Source organism: Blennius ocellaris, assembly GCF_963422515.1.
Source record: "Blennius ocellaris genome assembly, chromosome: 23".
In the NCBI taxonomy this organism is placed as follows: domain Eukaryota; kingdom Metazoa; phylum Chordata; class Actinopteri; order Blenniiformes; family Blenniidae; genus Blennius; species Blennius ocellaris.
Window position 1 is genome coordinate 10755804 of NC_137672.1, and position 23792 is coordinate 10779595.

A 23792-nucleotide genomic window follows, 5' to 3' on the forward strand; every position below is an offset into this window, starting at 1 on the left:
AGCTTTGCAAATGTCTGATGACAGCTCATTAATTTAGATTGACAAGACAAAAACCAAGGGCCAAAGAATGTAGGAGTAGAAAGTGCAGATTGTCATGGTAATGTTCCATGCTCCTATGTAGGGTGCAGTGCATGCTCAAAACATTATTCCATAGGTTGACAAAATCTGCTACATCCAAAAAAGTGTTAATCAACATTATGTCGTGTAGACAGCTTGCGTAAATACATGCAGTCACACAGTCAGTCAGGTCTGCAAGACTCCCTTTACTATGTGTCCAGGTGTTGCATAGTTTGGGGTTTTTAAAATGGCTTTTGTATTTATTTTATGCATTCATGTTGCATATTTCCTATTTGCATTGCAACTTTTGGATTTGCACTTGCAATATGCAGCGAACATTTCATGACGAACAGCTGGATTTTGGAAAACCAATGGGGAAATAATATTTAATTTACTATAGATTATATTATTATTTTAGGTCTGAAACTAAGTACAGTTGGATGTTGGTGCTCTTGTTATGAGGAGCGATGCACACTGTTCGGAATAGACGATCTTTGGACGACTCAGACAGCGTGCTTAACCGTGACCGAGAGAGAGAGAGAGAGAGGAGAGAGAGAGAGAGAGAGAGAGAGAGAGAGAGAGAGAGCGAGAGAGAGAGAGAGAGAAGGCGTTTCCACGTTTCAGCAGCCGGTTATAGAGCAGCAGAGAGCGCAGTGGACGGACGATCAGAGGAGTCACGACCACCCTGAACCCGTCTTCTTTCCGTCTCTCCATCCTTGACAGCGCCTCCAGAACGTGTCTCCTTCACGGACGCCTTCTCGCGCTCGTAAAAAACAAACTCCCCTTCATCCCCGCATCCGCCAAAGTGAACCGAAACCAGCCCAAACCGAGGGGCTGGACTTTTTTTCTCTCTCTCTCTCTCTTTCTCATTCTCTTTTTTCCCCTCCCTCCCCCTTCTTGCACTTGTGTCTGCCCGGTCTCCTCTCGGCTTGTCATCCCCACAGAGCTGCTTTATTTTTGTTTTTTTCTGTGAGATTTTGGAGGAACATTATCTCCCCGCAGACTCCCGCATCTCTCTCTGTCTGTCGCTGACTCCTTTCGCAGCGCCCGGGGTGAGTACATCTTTTAATTTTATTTGTGTCAGTTTTTCCACGTTTGCATATATATATATATATATATATATATATATATATATATATATATATATATATATATATATATATATATATATATATATATATATATATGTATATCCCAAATGTGATATGATATGTATATCCCAAATCCTCTCCCCCAGTGTACTTAATTCAAGCGCTGGGAGTCAGTGCGCCTCCCCCATTCATGGATCTGGTCCTTTTCTTTCCTCCGTTATACAGTAACTGTGAGAGTCCACTTCACAGCCTGCCTGGAAATTTAGTTTTCCGGTTTGCTTTTTGGCACATTAGTCCAGTTGAGCAGCCTGGGAAATACTTAGAAAAATAGGCCGCAGGTCTTGTGTGATTATATAATTCCCCGTCCTACACTAAAATTCAGATTTGGGCCACTTTTGTTCTGCGTAAAAATGACTAAAGTAGGTCAGAAGCGTTGAAATGTAATCCATTAACTAATGAATATATGTTATGTGTGTCTGGGAAACATTTGAAATGTGCATTAAGTGTGCTTGCTTGACACAACTCATTCACGAACTTGACTATTAAGTGCCAAATTGGTGAATTTCCCATTTCTCGAGAGGGCATTTAACACACCATTGATTAAACTAATTGGATTGGGCTTAGTGTGGCTGTGGGCATTCATGTATCCAATGTCCTTTTCATTACATCCTTGGCCAATGTCCCCACAGCACCCAGACTTGATTTTGTGATATTAATACTGTATATGTTCTCCTGCTGAACCTTTCATTATATAAAAAAAAAGCCCAGGGGGTCTTCTTTTGAGCTGATATTTATGAGTTGGAGCTGGAATTTGTTATCCAGGTTTGAAAATGGAAGACAAAAAGAGGCTGTGGCCATCCTATGTGTGTGTGTGTGTGTGTGTGTGCGTGCGTGCGTGCGTGCGTGTGTGCGTGCGTGTGTGTGTGCGTGTGTGTGAAACGAATGGGGAAGGGGTTGGTGTCGTTTTATGAATGGATAGGCATCTGGACAGCAGACATGTACATGTGTGTATGTGTGTGTTTATGTTAGTGTACTGGGAGGAGTCCAGGTCACTGAAAATCCTCTTCCTCACTGAATATCTCTTTCTGGCTTCTTTAACATGAAGTACATTTTGTTCAAGGCAGTTCAGTTTTTTTTTTAACCTGTAAACAACAAAAAGTTAAGACTGTCATGCCTGTACAATTAAAACTTATTAAGATTGAATATATTATTTCGGCACCAGGCACGTTGTTTTAGTGAGTTAAAGTGGAATTGCAGGGTTTGGCAAGCCAAGATGGGTTCAGTAACTTAATCAAAAGAATGCATGTGAAACCTTAAAAATATGTCAGTTTTGTTGCATATATTGGTGATAAGATCTGATCTATGACCAGGATAAATGATCAGTGTATACTATTCAGTTATAATGTGTGATTCCTGCTTTGAAGACAGTGTATTTGAACTTTCCCAACGCTGCAAGAAACTTGAACTGAACATTTATGTTTGGTGTTATGAGAAGCTGGTGTTGTGTGTCATATCTGGATTTCAGCTTTCAGAGCATTTGCTGATTCATGTCTCTGTCCCAGCTCTTTAGCCTCCTTTACTTTAACAATTTGTGCAGGTATTTATTCTTTCTCCATCCCTCATATTGTGTCACAAAACTTGTTTTTTTTGCCACTGCAGCACAACACATCCACAGCTTTAGCTTTCAGAATGACTTGTGTCATGTGAGTTAGAATATAAAAAAAATATCAAATAACGTGTCTCAACGTAGCTGCCACAATTTGTTTTTCATTGCTAGGCTCTGATTTTAAACAGTTTGTGTGTCATGCATGAGATTAATCATCCTTTATCCACCACAACGCTGTGTGACACACAAACGCTCCACGTTACAAGTGCAAATGCACGGTGTAACACATTGACAGCTGTCAGTCCACTTCCTGTGTGGCTGAATTCCTGTCATACCATCCCTGACCAGCATCCACAGGCTGTAAAACATTCCCGTGTTTTCAATCGTCGGCATGCTTTTGTGTTGTTGCTTCTTTTCTTTTTTTTTTCTCTAAAGTGAGCTGTCTGAGGGCAGTTTTATGGGAAGTTGGACAATTTTGGCTCATTACAAGCGTTACAAGGGGAAACTTGTCCATGTGGGCCTTGACTCAGCTTTTTGGGTGCCGGCCGCTTCGCCACTGTGATAAATATCGATCTGTCTCCTTCAACAGGGGAAAAAACAAAAAAGGAGGCAGCGCAGCAGAAATATGCTTCCTCTCTCGGGTTCACTTCCTCTGTGTGTGTGTGTGCCTGTGTGTGTGTGTGTGTTGGTGGTGTCGGTTGTCTCTCTGCCGCTGCCAGGGGAATGTTTGTGGTTGACTGTTTGCAGGCGCTGAGTCAAACACAGGTTTCGGGAAGATCAGTTTAAAAGTGGAACAACCTGAAACAATTTTTACAAAAGAAAACATCGACAAAGCAAGGCAGTACTTTTATTTTATAATCCATTTATTCTATATTTTTCTATGTGGAATCTCCATTCTCACACAAACTAGCAGTGAGCACTGCCATAGGAAACTACTGTTTTGGTCATAACTGGTAAAAAGTTGCTTTGAAGAGAAGAGTGTGGGTTTTTTTCTCGTACCACAGGAAAAGAGGAACCAAAGCTTTTGCTTGGACAGAAATGAGTTCACCAACATCTGATCTATTTCCTCTCAGCTCCGTTTTGGTTTCATTTCAAATGAAACGTGTGCAAGACGCTGACTAATCTCCAAACATCCTCCAGCACTACATTAAATGCACGTCAAAGGTAACTATATTCGTATCAAAATTAAATAAAGGTTCCTTCTGCTAGGTGGTGTTGTTGAAATCCGTTCCCAGTAAAGACCACCTGAGCTGCTGCAGTCTCACTTGACAGAGCTCACTCAAACTGTCAGTCCCATCTAATCGTAGTGCATGTCAGCACAGCTCGGTGGATAATAAAGATCTGTCAGAGAACCAATAACAACACGTGTGGTCCCAAAGCTTGGACTCGGATAGCTTGAAAAAACAGCAAAGCAGGATTGATGAGCTCTGGAAAAGGATGGCGTCCCATGGCGGTGGACCCTGGGACGGTGCACACTGGGTGATGATTTTTCACTGTCATTGCCTTTTGTTTCCCATGTCTACCCCCCCCCCCCCCCCCCCCCCACCCCACCACCCCACCCCACCTACCCCACCCCATGCAGGGCATTAGTTGTTGTTGTTTTTCTTTCCCCACCATGTGTACTGTAGGCTCCCAGGATGCGATGAGTTACAGAGGGCCGGTGTCATTACATCACCGCGCTGCTCGCTCGCCCACTTTTCTCCCCTCGCGTTCGAGGTATCCATTTACAGATTAAACTGCTGGAGCGGATGCCACTTTGAAACTCCACAGGACAACGTCTCCAGTAAACAAACAAACACATGTGGCCCCATACAGTGGCTGGGCGAATCCCTACAACTCCAAAAAAAAAACAAAACCAAACTGCACAGGAACTCACGGCAGGAATCAAAACCCTATGAAATTGATCTTCCACCACTGATGCAGTCCCTGACTCCCTGTTCCTGTGCGTTTCACAGAAACCACCAACTATGTTATGATAATATTTGACCAACCCGAGCAACCCCTCCATTCTGGTGAACGTGACAACAGTTTTGGTTTGGGGTTTTTTTTTTTTTTTTTTTGTAGTTGTCTGGTTTGAAACATTGACCACTGTTTCGCAAACTAACCAAGTATCTACACACGTTGAACGTTCAGGCAAAAGAAAATATTCATGTTTTAAATCAGGAAGCATAAAAAAATATATTTGTTTTCCAATCACCTAATTGATTAATCAAGTAAGAGCCAACTGTCAAGCTCCTGCTCTCAGCAAATGTTTGCTATATAAATATTTGATGTTTGATTGACTCATTCTTCATGTGAGTTGGTTTTATTTTGACAGTTGCTGGATTTTTTATTTCTTTTTTTTTTTTGAAGGCCTCGGCCTGAACTACAGTGATTTAAGTCACCAGCTGAAGGAGCCCCCCCCCCCCCCCCCCCCCCCCCCCGCCCCTCCCAAGCTCAACTCAGCTGAATCACTGCCATTTATTTTATGAGTCATTCCTCACTCGTTTCCGTTTGCCACTGTCGCTGCTGGCGAACATCCACTTCTGCTCCGTGTGACTGACGTCTAGGCTCAGCTGTAATTCGAATGATTTAAAATCAATAAACTGTTTAGTGAAAGCAAAAGCCCTTGAGATTTAATTTTGTTGGGTTTTTTTGAAAAGGGAACTGGATATAAGAATAACTTGGACACAGGTGTTTTCAGATTGGGCAGGAAGTCTTAGAAGCTGAAGAAAACCAGCAGCGGTGCAACATGCAACTCCAGACTGAACCTAGTGTGAACACCAGCAAGTACTTCACTATGCTGTCCTTGCAGATACTATAATATCAACAGTAGAAACACTTTATAAAACACTTTTGTCAAACAGACATCAATATATATTAAATAAATTGGCGCTGCTGATGTTCAGTGTAATAGTTTTCCTGGATAGCCACAATGTCAATTCATGTCCCATTTCCCCAGGTGTTAGGTTATCACGGAAACAACAGACACAGGAAAAAACCCTGACCCAGAATCAACCCTTGTTTTGTTTTGTTTTTGCTGTGAGAACATAAGGCTATAAGCACTTTGCCACAACCGAATGCCATCAACCTAATACCATGATGGTGACATTCCCTCCGGCCACATCTCTACTGTGTATCTCAATGTTTCCTGTCAGAAACAGAAATGTGTGGCATGTTTTTCCAAATTTAAAATGTCTGTCATGGTTTCTGATATCAAAAACAATCAGGAGTAATGATAGTGAAGAAGGAGAGCCACATGCAAGGACTGCAAAAACTGAAAGATGAATGTAAAATTATAACGAAATGAAATGGAAAATGTGTAGGGAGTCTTGAGTTCCTGTCTCGGTTAGTGGTTTTGCAAGGGATGGGATCATGCCAGCAGGACTGAGTAGGTGTGTGTAGAACCAGTCCTCCCCCACTGACTTCAAAAATGTCGGAAGCAAGCACAGGATATTGTGGTGTTATTGTGTTACCGTCAGCACTCTGCTGCCGAGCTCACAGGTGATGCCTTGAAGGGGAATTTTCCAGTTGCATCACTGCTTTCATTCTCCTTTCCCCAGGTGTCTTATGTCGTAGCTGCATTACACATGATCCTGTTGGGAGGGTTTAGTTTCCCAAATCCACCCACTTGCCTGCAGTGTATGAATATGCACTGATTCATTTGCAGGTTAATGTAGTTGGCAGACGACTGTGTTGATGTTCACCTCGGAAAATAAAATAATATTGAATCTCATGGAATGTGTTACCTGGATGCAGACAAAATGTCTCATGCATTCCACCAAAAGAGGGATGTTTTACCTTGATGCAATGCGGGTTCGGTATATGTGAACCATGTACTGTGATTTATTTCAAATTCCTCTGTACTGCAGAGGTTAAGCTTTATCCATTAAAGGCCACACCAAAAAAAAAAAAAAAAAAAAAAAAATCTGATTTAATCCCCCCAGCAACTGCTTGGTTGCGTGGTTGTTTGGTTGCCGTGCTACAAGTGACGCCTACACCCAGCGAGAAGCTACTTTTTGAATGCTCGCTGCCACTTTTGACTCATTTCATCTGCATCATTTACACTTGCTCTGTGTCGGGATCGCATCTATGCAAATACAGCACACTTGCAGAGCTCCCACATTTTCCTCTCTTCGGGGTGGAGCAGCCGCGTCGTGATTTCACCTCACTAATGTTGATCAACTCGAGCGGTTGTGTTGATTTTGTGGATGGACGGGGGAATCTAGGAGAGGTTAGCCTGCATTAACACACAGTTGTGTTTCATAAGTCCAATCTGTCTCGCTGGCAGTATTTCACAGCGGCCAGAATAATGGATGAAATGCCACGCGCACACACGAGGAGCACACTTAAGCCTGCACAGACGGGCAAAGTGGCACAAACAGCAACAGTGCAGATTGACAGAAGCGCACCCGTGCGCAAACACGTGGGCACGTAGATAAACACCAACGCTCTCCTTCGCTCAGTTGTACATGTACACCCACACGCACATTTGATTTAGGACGTTCCCTCTTCATTCGTCTGCATAATCTACTCTGCGAATGCGACGCCTCAGTGGGTCTGATTGGATTTGATAAAAACTTGATTCGATTGAAACGGGAGGGGAGGTGGATACAGCCATGCAATGTATTTTGTTTGTATGTGTGTGTATATGTATATTCTGTCAAAGGTCACCTGAAAGTGTTGATTCCATCCTACAGGGTCATTTGAATTGCTTTTAATATCCCTCACAATGTTCACATTGGGTCTCAATAATCCACAATAGAACAATAGAAATGTGACTTAAAGGGTCCCTGAAATAATTCTATTAAAATACACCAGTATTTAGCATTATTTTTCCCCCTTTCGAATGATATATGACACACCAATGACAATCACACCACTATCTTGCTCTTGAGCGCCGAACGTCTAAAAATGCCTTTAAATCTCCCGCCCTGTGAATCTGACCTAGTTTTCCCAACTTGCCGTAGTTTTGCGCTGTGACGTATGAGGAGTTATTTACTTCCGCCCACAACAGCTGATCGTAGTGTCTTGTTTACATGTGCTCTGCATTATCGCGTTATTTAGCAGTTTTTTAGAGTCATGCCTAAGCGTTGTGTTGCGGCTGGGTGTTCCCAAATGCCCAGTCCGTCTGTAAGTGTCCATAAATTCCCAAAAGATGAAACTTTGAGGAGATTATGGACAAAACAAGTGCAGCGCACTCGCTCCAACTGGACACCAACAGAGGCCTCCTATCTCTGCAGTCAACATTTCACGGATGACTGTTACGAAACAGCACCCGCAATCCGAGAGTCACTTGGTTTTGATGTGAAGAGGAAACGTATCCTGAAACCTGGTTCTGTCCCCACCATTTTTAAACGGCTTTTTAACGGATTTTTAAACCCAACTTTCAGTAAGTCTTTTTAAAACCTGCTAAAACTTAAGACAAATAGACCAATAAACTTTGCAAAACACCCACTCTGACACAAGGGTAAATACCCGGTCACACACAATATGTGCACAGGGGTAAATACCCGGTCACGCACAATATGTGCACACGGGTAAATACCCGGTCACGCACAATATGTGCACACGGGTAAATATCCGGTCACGCACAATATGTGCACACGGGTAAATACCCGGTCACGCACAATATGTACTCACGGGTAAATACCCGGTCACACACAATATGTACTCACGGCGCAAACATGTATGGTTGAACGCCTTGGTTTTCTTCTAATTCTTCCTCCGATGATTCCTCTCCTTCATCTTCGTCCAAAACCAACGATACGTCACTTAAATCTTCGCTAACATCGCTCCTAGGTGCTTCTGTATCGCCAAACCCCTCCATTCTTCAATCAGCTGATGTTGTTTTGGCTGGGACATATAACCCCTCGTACGTCATATCCGGTCTAGCTCAGGCGGCTCACATTTATGGCCCGCAAATATACCGTCGTCTGCTGCATCATGTAAAGTCAATTAAAAGGGTCGGAATTCGGACTTTTATCTGGGAATGTTATATACCTTTCGAAAGCATATTTATTCTTCTTTCTAAAGATGAAATCTGAAAAACATTTCAGTTACCCTTTAAACTAAAAATATAATATAAATATACAAAAAAAAATAAAACAAAACTACAGAGAAAGTGTATGCTGGGAACTAAATATGACCTGCTGGAAGTCAGAGTGCCATCTCACTGTTGTCCTCCAAATTGGGAGTTGAAGTAGAACGCATCATACGACTCAATGTGCTGTAAGTGGCTCCTCCGCTGATACATTTCACCTGGTATTTTCATCCATTACAGGCTGCAACGCACTAATGTTTACACACTTGCATAATCCAGGATCACTCTAGACATTATTTTCCATGACATTATGTCTAAATTACTTTTGAAAATAATCCAACGTTCTGTAGAAACAGGGGGAAAATGAAGCTTTCCGCTACTCTTCTAAGACAATAACAACAATGGCAGCCAACTTTGTCATCTTTGTCATCTGTCCGTATGAATCACCAGTGTTAATGTTTATACCGTACTATTCTCTGCAAGCATGTGTGTGTGATTTCATTACAAAAACAAACAACAGCACCGACTCGTGGCTCGACGTGAAAATTACTTTGTCTTTTATTCAAAGTACCACAAAATCACAAACTGGAAGTTCATTTCTAAAAGGTAAATTACATCGGTAGAGTTTGTGCAGGAAATAGTAGGATGTGCCGGAAGGGTGAGCGGGTGTGTTTTGCATTTTTGTGTGTGTGTGTGTGTGTGTGTGTGTGTGTGTGTGTGTGTGTGTGTGTGTGTGTGTGTGTGTTTTGCTTTGTGCTGCTGAGGTGAATCAGCTGGATATGAACAGGAACGAATGGCATGTCTTTATCAACTCGTATGAAAGATAATTTACAATCAAAAGCTTTTCTAATAAATTCTTCTGTATCAAATTCCTCGTTCAGAGTGAGGTCTGTTGTTTGTGTGTGTTTGGATATTGTGTGTGCATAGTGTGCTGTTTGAGTGTTTGACAAAGCCTCGGGAATCAGGTTAACCTCTTTGCCACGACTATGAAAAATTCAAAGTACACACACACACACACACACACACACACACACACCCACACACACACACACACACACACACACACACACACACACACATGCACACTTTAGCCTCTCTGCACTTAAACATGATAAAATGTGAAGCAGGCGTCAAACTTGTTCGGTGTGCGTTGTTTATGTAACCCTCTGGGGACCTGTGTACCCACCTAGTGCTCGAGGTATCTTAGCCTGCACTAATGCATTGGACCGTTACACAAAGACCCAAGCTCAAGCTTTTACATAATACCTTTTCAGAGTTTTTTGGCAAAGCGAGGTGGGCAACGAGCAGCCCACAAGCCACATCTGCCCTTGCTTGTTATTTAGTTCAGTCTCGTCCCAGATTAGCTTAGATTTCTTATTTTTTTCCTGTACAATTTATCCAGGAACATGTTTGTTTTTTTCTTCTTTTTTGACGGCTTATATGACATTTTCTGGAATGATTATTCATTATTTGGAAACTGCTTCACATGAAAACAGAAAGGGTTCCTCTATCGGTACAAAATGATTTATTTTGACGACTATTCAATCTCTGGCCCTTTTGCTCTCCATTACATGTGCAGCCTCACATAAAGATCGCATACCTCATTCAGCCAGGTGAAAAGCTTTAGTCTCCCTTATCTCCTGGTAAATCTTCATTCAGCTTGAGTTCTCTGGTTTGCTGTTATATAAGTCAGGCATTGATCAAGGATAAATGCTCACAACCTGAAATCAGGATTAGGAACAGCGTGCCCTTTGAGCCAACGCTTCCTTATTTATAAGCTGCATTTGTCTGTTATCATTTTAGTAGAAAATGTTCAGTACTTTTATTGGTTTAATGACCCATAGTCATAATAAACTTTCTGTTTATCACTATTAGGAACAGCTGAACTGGAAGTCGATGTTCTTTCAGCATGATCACTACATTTGTCTGTCTATGATTATCCACTGTAACCCACTGGCCAATGCCAAACTTTCCTATCAGAAACCCTGTTAATGGAAACGCCCCTCTCTGATCTGATATCACAATGAGCCCAAAATCAATGGACACACTTATTGTCAGGAATTTATTAAAGTGGGAGACTTCTAAATGAAACCAATGGTCGTTTTCACAGGTCTCCTATGCAGTGTATGACAAACAAGGCCAAGGTCAGATGTCATCTCTATATGGCCTAAAGTGTTTTATTTCATTAGATGAAACAAAATATGTAAATGCAACATGTCATTCCTTTATTCTTCCAGGTTAGCAGCACAGTTGTTAAGCCTATCTTCACATTCTGTGGCGTGTCGACCAATCAGAGCCGGAGTTGCACGCCTCGCATTCAATTCAGTGTTTTGCAATTTGTGCAACACATTTGCTCCAAGAGGACAGACTTTCTGTCTTGCTTTGGGGTTGTTGTTTGGTTTTTTTGTCAGTCATTAGCTCTGTTGGCCCAGGACCTCCTGTTGGGATCCACTGAGATTAATAAAAACTTCCTGCGATGTTATTTCTAAACAGAAACAGCAGTCAATGACATCGTCATTAGTTTATCATTGAAAATGTTGACTCATTCTGGACTCTATGTGTTTTTCATTTATTTCCAAAAAGCATTTCTGGTTATTTCAGCTTCGCATCATTGCTCAAGTTGCAGACAGTCTTTTACTATTTCTGTCGTTGAGGCCGATGGGAGTCTGCTGAGCAGAAAGTCAATGTCCTTTGGTATTAATGACATATTGTCCTGCCTGTGGTGATCTGATGTATAGTTTACCTGCTACTAACAGATTGAAAAAAGAGCTGTTGACCAACAGAAATGGCACAAACATCAACATGAGCAGCATGCAGCTCAGTGCTTGACTCACATTATATGTGCTCTTGATTATCAAAACAATCTCTCTCTCTCTCTCTCTCTCTCTCTCTCTCTCTCTCTCTCTCTCTCTCTCTCTCTCTCTCTCTCTGCATTAACAGTGAGAGTGAAGCACAGACATTGTTGGATCAATGTGAACCAAAAGCACTGGCAGAATGAGAAAACAAGAGGCAAATGATAAATATCCCTGCTGTCCTTTTTAAGGATCTCACACAGCATCCGGCCCCACATCATCAGAAGGACAGCAACAATGTGTAACAGAGCGATTGGATATTTAATGGCGGCATTGCATAAGCAGTGATTGATTAGAGACAATGTGGATGGAAGTGATCAAAGTTACACTTCACCCATGCCGGTAATCACCGCAAGAAGACAAAGCTGAGGGCTTTACTGGTTGCTAAGGCAATTGGGTAACCAAGGAACTAATTAGCAGTGTTTCATTATACTACAATTACTACTACTACTTATCTCAGTTAGCATGTGTTGGTGTAATGACACAGTGAAAAAGCAGCAATAAGGTTGTTACTTAGTGTAATTGGGGATACATGTACTGAAAAACAAGCATTTCCACCTTCATTTTTTCATTTTATTGTCTGCCAGTCATGCTAGATTTGCAGTGACTGTCATGAATGTCTTTATTTTATGATCCAAAGAACCGAAGGAGTTGAGTGATCCGAGTCATTATCGAGTTCGAGGCTATGAAGGGCAGCTCTTTCTTGTTAAACCTTTGTCCGACTGTGCAACTCGGTCTTTAACGTCATCATATCCTCTCTTCAGCGGGAACGCTCATTTAACCGTGAGCTATTACTTTAATAACATGGTGAACTACACACAGAGTCTTGCAGGGAATTCATCTGGTGCTGTGTTATTATAGAAATCCATAATCGAGCCATCGCTTGAGCCCGGCAGGTAGTGCATGCTGGATAGACGCCTCAGTCCCGGCGCAGGGTGATGGACTGAGTTTCATTTCCTCGCCGGTACCGGCGCGCTTAATTCCCTAATGGAACAGTAGAGAGGTCTGAGCGATGGGAAGAGAGACAGAGAGAGTAATAAATGTGGATGGGGGGAGAGAGAGAGAGAGAGAGAGAGAGAGAAGGGGGAGGCAGGGAAGGAAGGAAGCAGCAGGCAGACAATTCAGAAATTCTGAGTCATGCCTGGAGTCTGAAATGTAGGCTGAACAACTTGTTTAATCTCTAATGGACTGCTCAGGGACTCCAGCCAATTCATGTGTGTGTGAGAGGGGTCAGTGGCTCCAATATAGAGGGCCAGTCCCCACAGCCCCCGACCATTTGACTCCATGTCCCCGTTAGTGAAAGAGAAGGGGAGAGGCTGCCATTAAAGATTGCCTCTCCTGTGTGTGTGTGTGTGTGTGTGCGTGTGTGTGTGTGTGTGTGTGTGTGTGTGTGTGTGTGTGTGTGTGTGTGTGTGTGTGTGTGTGTGTGTGTGTGTGTGTGTGTGTGTGTGTGTGTGAGAGACGGCCTAAATTTGTCTACACACTTACAATATGGGGAGATGTCTTCCTCGTGGGCACGAAAAACAAGTCTTCATTAGAAAAATCATTTTCATTCAATGTAATATTCCCCCTGGAGTGACGGAAATTGAATTGTGTGTTCGCATGTGAATGGGTGTGTTTTTGTTTTTCTGTATTGGTGGGGACCACAACTGAAAGCCAAGGTCCCAGTTCAGAAAATAATTTCAATTTCAGATTAAAATATGCTTTAAGGTCAGACCATGGTTAAGGGAGCAGTAGCAGGAGACATCTAGGGATCAGGGAAATTCCTTTTCCATGTGTCTTTTCACCCAAAATCCATCTGAAATGGAAGAAACTGGCGGTAAATCCATGAACTATTGTATAAAATATGCATTTCTAAAAGTGAAGTGTAAGTGAGATTCATAAAAAAATCAGAAAACATGTTTGAAAGACCTTCAGTTGCAGACTGTTTGAGGACTCCTGAGTTTTAGGCTTCGGCACTGACTTCAAAGTAAGTGTGCAGGAAATAAATGTGAGTTGATGTAGTGGAGATCCAAACTATTTACACTCTTACTCTGGGAAATGTTGTCTTATGTGGACAGTCCCTGCTGTGAAAGTATGTAATTTTATGTATAAAGACTATATAAGTGTTCGGTAGGGAAGTAAGAAATTATTGTAAATTAATGCGATGTCCCCATGAAGGCATGAAAACACATACAGTGTGCACGTGTTTCTTTGTTTTTCCATTGTGGGAAAATAACTCTGTTGTCACATTGAAATAAGATGCAAACTTTTTCATTGAAGATGTGTTTTTCAAGGTGAGCAGGAGAATGATTGCAAGTCACGACAGTGTCGTCAGACGGCATGAGGACACGTTTTGTGCGTATGTTCATATGTGTGCCATTCTTTCGCCCCCTTCGGCTCACATGATGGTTGTAACTGACGATGACTCAGACCACCCCCCCCTCCTCCACCTTTCCCTCATCCATCCTCTCCTTTTTTTAACCTCCTCTTTCCCCCCTTTCTTTCCCGTTCATTTCCTTCCTCCCTCTTCTCTTGGAGATTCGGCGCAGCAGCAGCTCTCATGTTTTCAATGGCAAGTATTGTGGATTAAGAATCAGGATTTAGATGTGTTCTCCACCCACCGACTGACGATTCACGATCACGAGTCACTCCAGATTACTCAATTAAATCATTTCGTGGCAGCTGGTGGTGGCGTGACTGATCACAGCTGTGGCGCATGGTTCATTTTATGTGAAGCTTATAATAATTGAAAAGTTTCATTATAATAGAAAACAAGTGAAATAGCATGTGAAACGAAACATCTGAATTACTAAGATTTTATTCATGCTTGACGATACCTTGAATGGTCAAACTGATCCAGAATAAAATGTCAAGAAAAACAGTTAATTGTTGCAATATTTCATTTGGTGATTATTTATAACTTCCAAATGATGTTGTATGGACTTTTTGTTTTAATGATAATTTTATGTATCTGAATGGGTTGATTGAGCTGTGAGCTGCTTGTTGGCATTGTGTGCTAGCAGAGCTGGTTTCCATCGATCAACATCAGAGGTTCAGTTCTGAATGTTTGGACTCATAAGACTGATTGCACATGTTCATGCAATTTGAAAGTTAAAGTAAAAGTTTCTTCTATTCTTCAAAAAATATAATAAAAGCCAGATTTAATGCTTGAAACAAAACAATAAATGTAAAAAAAAAAAAAAAAAGCCATCTTATATGCACTATTTAGTCATAGGATTATTGCAGAGACACCCTGAAGTATCATATTATTTTAAAGCTGTATTGTTCTTTCCTTTTTAGGGTTCAGACTTTGAAGTCTCAGTGCAATAGTACTTATTAGATATTTGAACTCAGACGCCTGGTGCCATGTTGACAGTGCAGCAATCTCATATCCAGTTTGATAAAAGGGTTTTTACAGAGGACAGAATAATAATAATAATGTTTTATGCTTCAGGCTTTCAACTTGGAGTCGGACACAAAATCAGACAAACAGTTGCTATTAGTCTCAGATGTGCTTGTCAGTGATTACGAGGTGTGTTTAGGAGAAGACTCGGAAAAAAAAACCTCTTGAGTTATTTCCGGCTTATTGCAATTCATGTGAAACAATTATTCACATTTTATTAAAAAAAAAAAATTGTATAGTGTTTAATTATAGTTATCGCTGTTGCAGTAAAATATTGTATTCTCTCTTTTTAAAAAGCAGATTTTGGCAAATGGATGTATGTAAACATGACAATGTAAAGTGATAAATTGCATATTAAAAAAATCAATTTTCTGGCTTGTACTTCTTCTTCACTGTATTGATACAAAGTAGCACAGGATCCATAATAAAGGACAGCGTTTCATGTCCAAACATGTCAGAACAGACCAACAATCTTACTCCTGAGACAAATCCTCTCACACGTCATGATTTCTCTGCCTTTTATTTTATTTTGCACTGAAATTGAAAACACAACAAAAATGCATTTTCTCATCCTCCTACTTCTCCACCGCTTCCAACTCCTCCGCCTCCTTTCCGTTCTGTTCGCGTCCAACAACAGCAAAGCGGCGTGATTGTTTTTTTTTGCTGTTTTTTTTGTTTGTTTTGTTTATTGATACCAGTTTCACTGTGTCTTCACTGAGGCCAGAGTGAGTTCTCATTCCTGTTTCTGTGCTTCATGCGAACATACAGCTGAGATGCATTCATCTTTTTTTTTCCTCTACGTGCAACAATTCAAGTGGGCTGATGTGAGCACGATGCTCTGGCTCGTCGTGTGTGTGTGTGCATGCGTGCGTGCCTGCATGTGTGTGTGTCTGCAGCTGTGGCTCTTGTCCACTGTGTGTGAGGCGAGGTTATGGCATCCTGTTCCTTTTCCTCGCTGCCTCTCCATCTGGAGCCCAGCCAGCCTCAGTCAACTGTGCATTACAGTAGGATACAGCCCCATTATCACTGTGGAGAATGCCGGCATCCGGACTGAGGCCTGCTGTGTAATTGTACGTGCGTGCATGCGTGCGTGCGTGCGTTCGTGCATGTCCTTATGATTGTGTGGACATTGGTGCTCAAGGGAAAGGACCTTTTACAAATTCTGAAATATAAATAAATCCATATTCCCACAGTCTTGATGTAAGAAACTGTTGTATACGTTGTTTTATGGAGATACGATTGTAAACTAGGGGACAAAGAGGTCAGCTCTCTCGACCTATAATTTGGCTTTTGGCTATTGATGCTGTTCAAGTTTGTATGTTCTACCTGTTTGTACGTGGTGTATTCTGCAACCCTTCCATTTCCCTCCTACAATGTGACCCAAAATCATGTGTTATATGTTAAATGGTGACTCTGAGTTGCCTGTCGGGGTGGAGGTGTGTCCCTCTCTGTTGGCCTTCATGGTTGGGCTTTTTGTCCACGGTTCCCTGCTTCTCTCCTCTTGGTAGCTGAGATAGCCTCCCGGTCTCACTACCCTGAGACAAACCTGGTATCAAAGCCAGATGGAGGGTTTATTTTTTTATTTTTTGTAGTTTTACCAAGCTTGAGCAGTATTACTGAACACACGTTTGCATTACAAGGCACCAAGAACTTGTTCAGTCCTCAAAACCAGTTTAGTTTTGTCAGTTCATGCTTGGGATGTATTTTGATAATCTGGGCCAAATTTGGATTAAAAAAAGGACCCAAATACATGTGGGTTCCCGCTAACACATGTATTTTTAACATCAGACCAAAGTATTTACCCACAACACATGTTGGACAGCTGTTGTGATGTGTAATTTTCCACATGGTTTACCGCATGAATGCTGATCTAAATGCAGAACAATCCATGTTTTTACCCGCTAAAACCTCACAAACCGGTCAGAAAATGCACAAAGACACCAAACGGGGGTAGGAATTATACGACAGTGTACATCAGTTATTATCTTCTGCAGTAATCCGACATTTATGAAGTTTGCCAAATCCTGCGGTTGGTCTGTTCAGAACTGTTTGATGTGGGCTGCAGCGAGGCCTCAATCCATCAGAGTCATGATGAAACAACGTGGTTTACATCATCAAAGCCATCAGGGGAGGTGCTACATTGTGGAGAAGCTGAAGTGCCACTTCAATGACTAAGGTTTTGAGGGTCCCTACTGTCTCAGTCAAATACAACTGTGTATTCAATTAGATCCATATCACCATTACCTGTGTTGAGGTTTTTCCTCATTCACATCCTCACATGTGGAAATCCACTTGATTGAAACACAGAAGCAGCTCGAGTCGCATGAGAACACCGGTGCTGAAAGCATAAGCTCCTCACTTGTAAACACGGCGGGCGGCAGAAACACGCCGCCATGTTCGCACATCTGTATCAGCTCGCTGAAGGTGAGGATGTGGGTTTGTGCAGGTATCTGTCAAATGCAAACTTGATAATATTTACACGGTGAGATAAGCCAAAGAAAACCTGTTCTTACTTTTGTTTTCCGAATAGGAAAACTTATTTCAGAGACGCTGCAGCTCAGGGATTCTCTATGGAGACACGTGAGCCGGACGTTGCTCTCTCTCTCTCCCTCTCTCTCTCTCGCTCTTCTTCCTGTCTGTCTTTAACATCTCATCCAAATGTCCCAGCGGCAGATTTACATTTCTCCATTTTGGGAATCAGGCTGCAGCCAAACAGGAAGTGAATTCTTTCTTGAAGTTATTTTTGCGAATGTGTTCTGAAACAGAATCAGAGGGAGGGGACGCACAAAGTCAGACCACTGCTTTTATCAGCATTACTTTGCATGTCTGGGTAAGTGGTTTTGACCAGGGTGAGTGTGTCACTTGGCCCTTCACTCGCTTGTCTCATTGCCTTTGTTTGCATATTGCTGATAGAGGGAGAACGAATAGTGGACATGTGGGCAAAATAAGGTGTCGCTTTCAGTGTGGAAAAGCCTCGTCATTGTTTGGCCTGCACCCTCCTCGATCAGAAGAGCTCCTGACGGTGAAAAGAACTCGTTCACATTCAAAGAAATATGTTGGACGGAGTTTAAACAAGTGTTTTATTGTCTTGCCACTGGCATTGTGGCATTGTACATGCCAGTGAAAATTAAAGAACGTCTCCGTTTAAATGAGGAAAACACAACTTTTGTGAAACACTGCTACCATGCCTGTGCACCACGGCCATAGTAAGTGGTTCTTGTGGCCACGGACGAGTGGATGGACAATAACAACAATGGCGGACTTCAGTGCATCACAACTCCCAGTCCATATTCTCCAGGGACTTGGTGGTTTTATAGTTGACGGTCATTGTAATGGCAATTCAACTTGCTCGCCTGTCCATACGATTGGTCGTGTACTCACGACTCGCTGTTGTTTATGTTTATAATGTGTTGTTCTCTGCACCTGTGTGTGTGATTTTATTATAAAAACAAACAACACTACCAACACTTTTCTGCCAATGCTCTCTCGTTTTAATTTCGACAATTAGCTCACCACGTTGCTCTCGGCAAAGTAGTGATGGTTTGTTGACGTGCTTTTCTGTAACTAACCCTTTAAAACACTGGCCTTGATCTACGAATACAGTCGAAATACAGGCACTTGTAAAGTGCGTAAAGGACGTTAGAGAGAGAGGAAGGAGGGTAACATTCAAGGTGTGAGATTACGTGAGCAGTGCAACAAGAGAAATCTGCAGGAGTGAATGAAAGTGAAGGGTGAGTCGCCTGAGATGTTCAAGGAAGTAAATTGAAGACGGAGGGGGAGGAGGTGAAGTGAGGAAAAGGTGTCAGAGACAGCGAGAGTGTGAAGAAAGAAAATGAGAGATGTGTTTGTGTGTGGGTTTTTTGTTTTGGGGGGGGGGTTCTGCAACACTCGACTGAGCTCATGTCACTAGACAAATAAATCCAGCAGGTAGAAAGTTGAAACAATATCACAGCAGCAAAACACATTTCACTTGTCTCATTTCCTGAGAAACACATTTGGGAAATTGCTACTGTTTATTTTCTTTCTGAGCGTCACGTAAGACCAGGCATGTCTCCTGGAAAATGTATATAGACGTAATTTCCAACAGCAAAAAGATGTTGAAACGAAACTCATGTTTTCGTGAGGTATACACAATACGAGCCCGAACAAAGGATTGAAAATGTATGTCAGAACAAGTGTTGACTTTTTTATAATCCCACAAGATGATTTCCGAAAGTCAGCATCACCCCGGTGTCCAATCCTTAGAGACGATATCCAACAGCCAGATGTGGAAACTTCCAACTTCTTGAAACATTAGCACACTTGTCGGTACTTTCATAAACTAACAAATGCAAGTATTGCAATACCACATTGTGCCGCACGAAGATAAACTGATGGGATTTCCTTCATCTATTCCCTTCAATAAAACAAATGAAAAAATATCGGACACCAAAATAAACGGGAATTATGAAAAACTACTGAAAGTCGGAGGAACAGGGACTCACGGCTGTCGTCCAGTGGCCACAAGTGGTATTACTTTAATCTTGAACACTGTACCTTTAGACTTCATAACGTTGTGTGTGTGGTTGTGTTTTTGTTAAGCTTGGTGTCCAGAGTTGTAGTTTTCCTAACTTCCTCTACCGCTGATGACTCCATGCTGTGACCTTTGACCCCTGGAGGAAACGAGGTGCCGTTAAGGAAGCTGCTCCGCCATCTGGCCCTCATCTTCTCATCGCTGCTGTAAAACACATCCAGGACACGAGTCGCAGATCACTGAGCAGTGTAACGCACAGCACGCTGCATGACTTTACCACCTCATCCCTTCCTCAGCCTCCCCTTCCTCCTCATCTTCCTCTCCCTCGGGCCGCTCGCTGCTTGTCTTGTTAATTTAGTGCTCTCTCCATAAACACACACATAATAAAACACACCAACAAACACATCATGAAAAAAAAAGAAAGGAAAAAACCCCAGCCAGTTCTGATTGTCTTGATTATTGGACAACCAATCAAAACATGTGACAGCGTTTCCCTGCAGGGTGACTGTGTCTGAACATTTTAGGCTCTTAATTATTTTTCTTGCTTGGCTACCTGGCCACCGGTTTCTTTTGTCTTTTCAGTGTTGAAACTGCATATTTAGGGACAGAATTCATAACCCTATGTGACAATATCATACCTTTGCATGGATTGGAGTTGGATGATATATTTCTTTCATCAGAAATGTTGGATTTTAAGGAATCCAGGTGATGATTTTGCAGTTTTATCCCTTAAACCAGTTTTCCAAACCGTTCTTTCCCACAAAGAGGGGAAGAAAATGCTGCAGACCTATTTTCTATGCCTCTGAACCAGTGTCTTGGATAATAATTATTTTACTACAAACATGGACATAACAACACATAATATTGGATTCTATTTTTGAGGAATCGCCCGGGTTTTACTTCCACAAAACAAGCAGGTTTCCGGTTTGATTGTGTTACACTCAGGTTCACAGTGTGTTATTGGATGTGAATCACAAAAGGGGCTCGATGAAAATTCAGTCACTTTTCCCCTTTTATTGTAACTCTGTGGGAGAGTTATAGTGCTTCGAATCAATGAGAGAGAAAAAGGCACTGCAGCAATTCTTTCAGTCACAATTCATTGGTTTTATTGAACTACAAATTCAGCACAAACTAATCAATAACCTGTGAGAGAAAGTCTTCCGTAACAAAATGTACATTTTTGGGGCTATTTTAAAGTTACAGCACCAAAACCTGCTGCTTGTGTTTCTCCAGGTGTGTAACACACATTAAGGACAATTAGCTGCTTATTGAAATGTTTTGACAACATGCCTAGCACTTCCACTTTATATTTATGAAATTTTTTATCTTCATGTGTAATACATGAACACACGTAATCTGCGAATATTACATTTGTTTCATGCTTTGAATGTGTAGTTTAGAAAAACCTACAATTAAACAAAATTTGTTTATACATCCTATTCGTGATATTTACGAATGTTAGCATAAAGGCCATTGGAATACCACTGTTCACCATAAGGTGGTGTAGTGATGTCACTGTAGTTCACTGCTCAAGAAAAGTATGTACAGGGTTTGGAAAAATAAGTTTGACTTCAGCCTAAACGCTTCGGTCACTAATTACAAGAAGGATGTTGTCACATTGGCACAGAAAGTTGACAGAAATTGTTTGTTTTTCTTTTCTGTTTTGTTTTAATGCTCTTTTAACAATTGCATATTATAGTTTTTAGCACTTAAAGATTCACCAGTGTACAATCTGAGGTCACCTATATACTGAGACATCTTTTAGATACCTTGATTGAAACATCTGCACATGCAGTTCTTCCTGTTGTTTAGCCAATATAGAGAATGCATTATTGTTGTTGTTGTTGTTGTTGTTGTTGTTGTTGTTGTTGTTAATAATAATAATAATAATAGTAATAGTAATAATGATAATCAGGCTGAATCCAATGATTTAGAAGAATATTATATGACATTTTGGGCATTTTCTGACGTTTCAAAAAATTCAGTAGCAGTGAAATCTAAGTCATTTATGTCTTCTTATGCATCTTTATGGTTTTTGTAGACTAAATGTGGCATAATACAGTCAAAATTTTCAGTGTGGACTATTAATCGATGAGTGTCTGAAATCATTTTACGATAATGGAGTTTAGTTTAGTTAATTGCTGTGGAATTGCTGTGGAAAATGCAGATTTTTTTCCATCAGTTTGTTGCTTATCTTTGGTAAAATTCTACAAAGTTATCTCCCTATCTTCCAAATATGTATTGTAATATGTTCTGAAGACAGCATTGATTCTCTTTCGTGTTTTATTTCCCAAGTTGCCTCATCATTGTTTCTTTTAATCATTACTTTTGAGGTGTCAGAAACATGCATTTACACTCATATGCTCACTCAAATCTCCAGTGTGGAATGAAGGAGCAGGAGGAAGAGGCAGAGATGAGGCTGAGAGATATTTTTGACTTGACTTCACAGTCGGATGTCTGAAGAGGCTGACGTCAGCTTCGCCATTCTGCACCTTTTGTCACGTTTTGCCTGCAACTTTCATCTAAGACGGTGGCGCTCGTGCACAAACACACAGATCTGGGATGCATGCAACAAAAAAAAGAAATAAATATTGCACCCTCATTTTGCCTGCATACACACACACACACACACACACACACACACGCACACACACGCACACACACACATACACAACCCCTCCCAACCTCATTCTCACTCCTCCCAGAGGCACAGAGATATTTTTATCTTCTGTAGAGCCCAAACACTAATGAAGCATCGACGACACAAACACATTTCCATGATTTTTCATATCTGGCTTCTACCGCCGCTGCGGTGACACACCGCTGCATCTCCGTCTGCTGCTGTGAACAGAAACTGTCACAGTGCATGAAAGTCGAGATCACTGGGAGTCATGTCTGATGCTTTTCCACGATATGCACGACATTACAAACAGCCATTCAAGTCCCGTCTTATTTCACACACATTTAAGTTTGTTTCCGATATGCTTAAGAAACAGCTGATCAAATAATGGCTTTTATCAACTTCCTTTCTTTCTCAACCTACTTTTTGATTTTCTGATTAGAAATTATCATAAAACTATGGTACACTTTATTAAAACATATATTGAAAATAAGAAAACCTCAAATTAGCTGTTGCAAAAGTGTAACGGGCAGGACAATTGCAAGCTATATAGAGAGAATTACAGTGTAAGTCAATGCAAATGCTTCTTGTCAGATTTCTGTTTTTTAATGTGATATTCATAAAGATATAAAATACTGCTTCAGGCGAGACCAAAGCCAATCCTCAATGCATGGCGGGCATAATCATACCACCAACTGAATGTCCTGCAACATCTGCTGCTAACTTATACTATTACTAACCTGGCTAAGAACAAAGTGGCCTTGTTTTATAACAGTGAACCTTCAAAGATGTGGATTTCTGTTTTTCTTATTGAACCCAGCTTTAATTTTGGAGCAACAAGAAACAGGACTTTAATAGCCTTCCTCTTCATCTTCTTCTTAAAAAAACAAAACAAATATGCTGAAATGAAGGTTTACACAACCAATACAAGCTCGAGATGCAATTTATCTATTTGCTTCATCATAAGACCTGAAATTACTGTTTTAATCTGTCACTCGACATGTGCAGACATAAAGAGGATCGTATCGTGTTATTGCTGTCGAGGGATGTGCTATCAACCCGGCATGATGCAACAGACTGTCATCAAGCCTGACGTTTGGAGGCAGTTGTGGCCGGACCACACACTGCGCACACGTCCAATCATTCATCCACCGTGTTTTCAAATTCGTGCACGGACAATAGAATGCATTTTTTTGTTTTGGTGGTGGGGGGGGGGGGGTTCTGATTATCTGTCATAAGGATTTCTGTCAGTTAATCCTCTGCAAATACACTGCAGCATTAAACAAAACAAAAAAATACTCCATGGATGGATTTTCTGTGCATCTGTGCTGCACCTCCATCACTGTGCAAATTCAAGCCTTGTTTTAATGGAGATTGGTTGTAATTTACTCAAGCGTTGCACTTGAGCAGCACTGATTAATTGTGCTTGCAAAATTTAATTGTGAGTCACGTGTATTCACATCACAGCTAAACACATGAGGATTTTATTAATAATCACAGAATGTAGGAGTCTTAAGCAAAGAGACAAATGCTCCACAGCAGAAAATAACTGCTAATAATCAACTGGTTGAAGATTGTCTAATATTCTCTGTCTTACTTATTTCGCCTGTAGCTGAATTTGTAATAGATTGTGAAGCTTGCTGCAC

At 41.4% G+C, this 23792-nt stretch overlaps 1 protein-coding gene across 1 annotated transcript in view; it reads left to right on the forward strand.

Annotated features, from left to right (window-relative positions):
• Nucleotides 1-780: 780 nt before the first annotated feature.
• The window catches only part of pea15 (proliferation and apoptosis adaptor protein 15), a 47734-nt gene continuing 24722 nt past the window's right edge, over nt 781-23792 (forward strand). Inside the window, exon 1 of the mRNA XM_080519124.1 lies at nt 781-1109. The gene's annotated coding sequence lies outside the window, so the exon portion shown is untranslated. The remainder of the gene's footprint in view (nt 1110-23792) is intronic.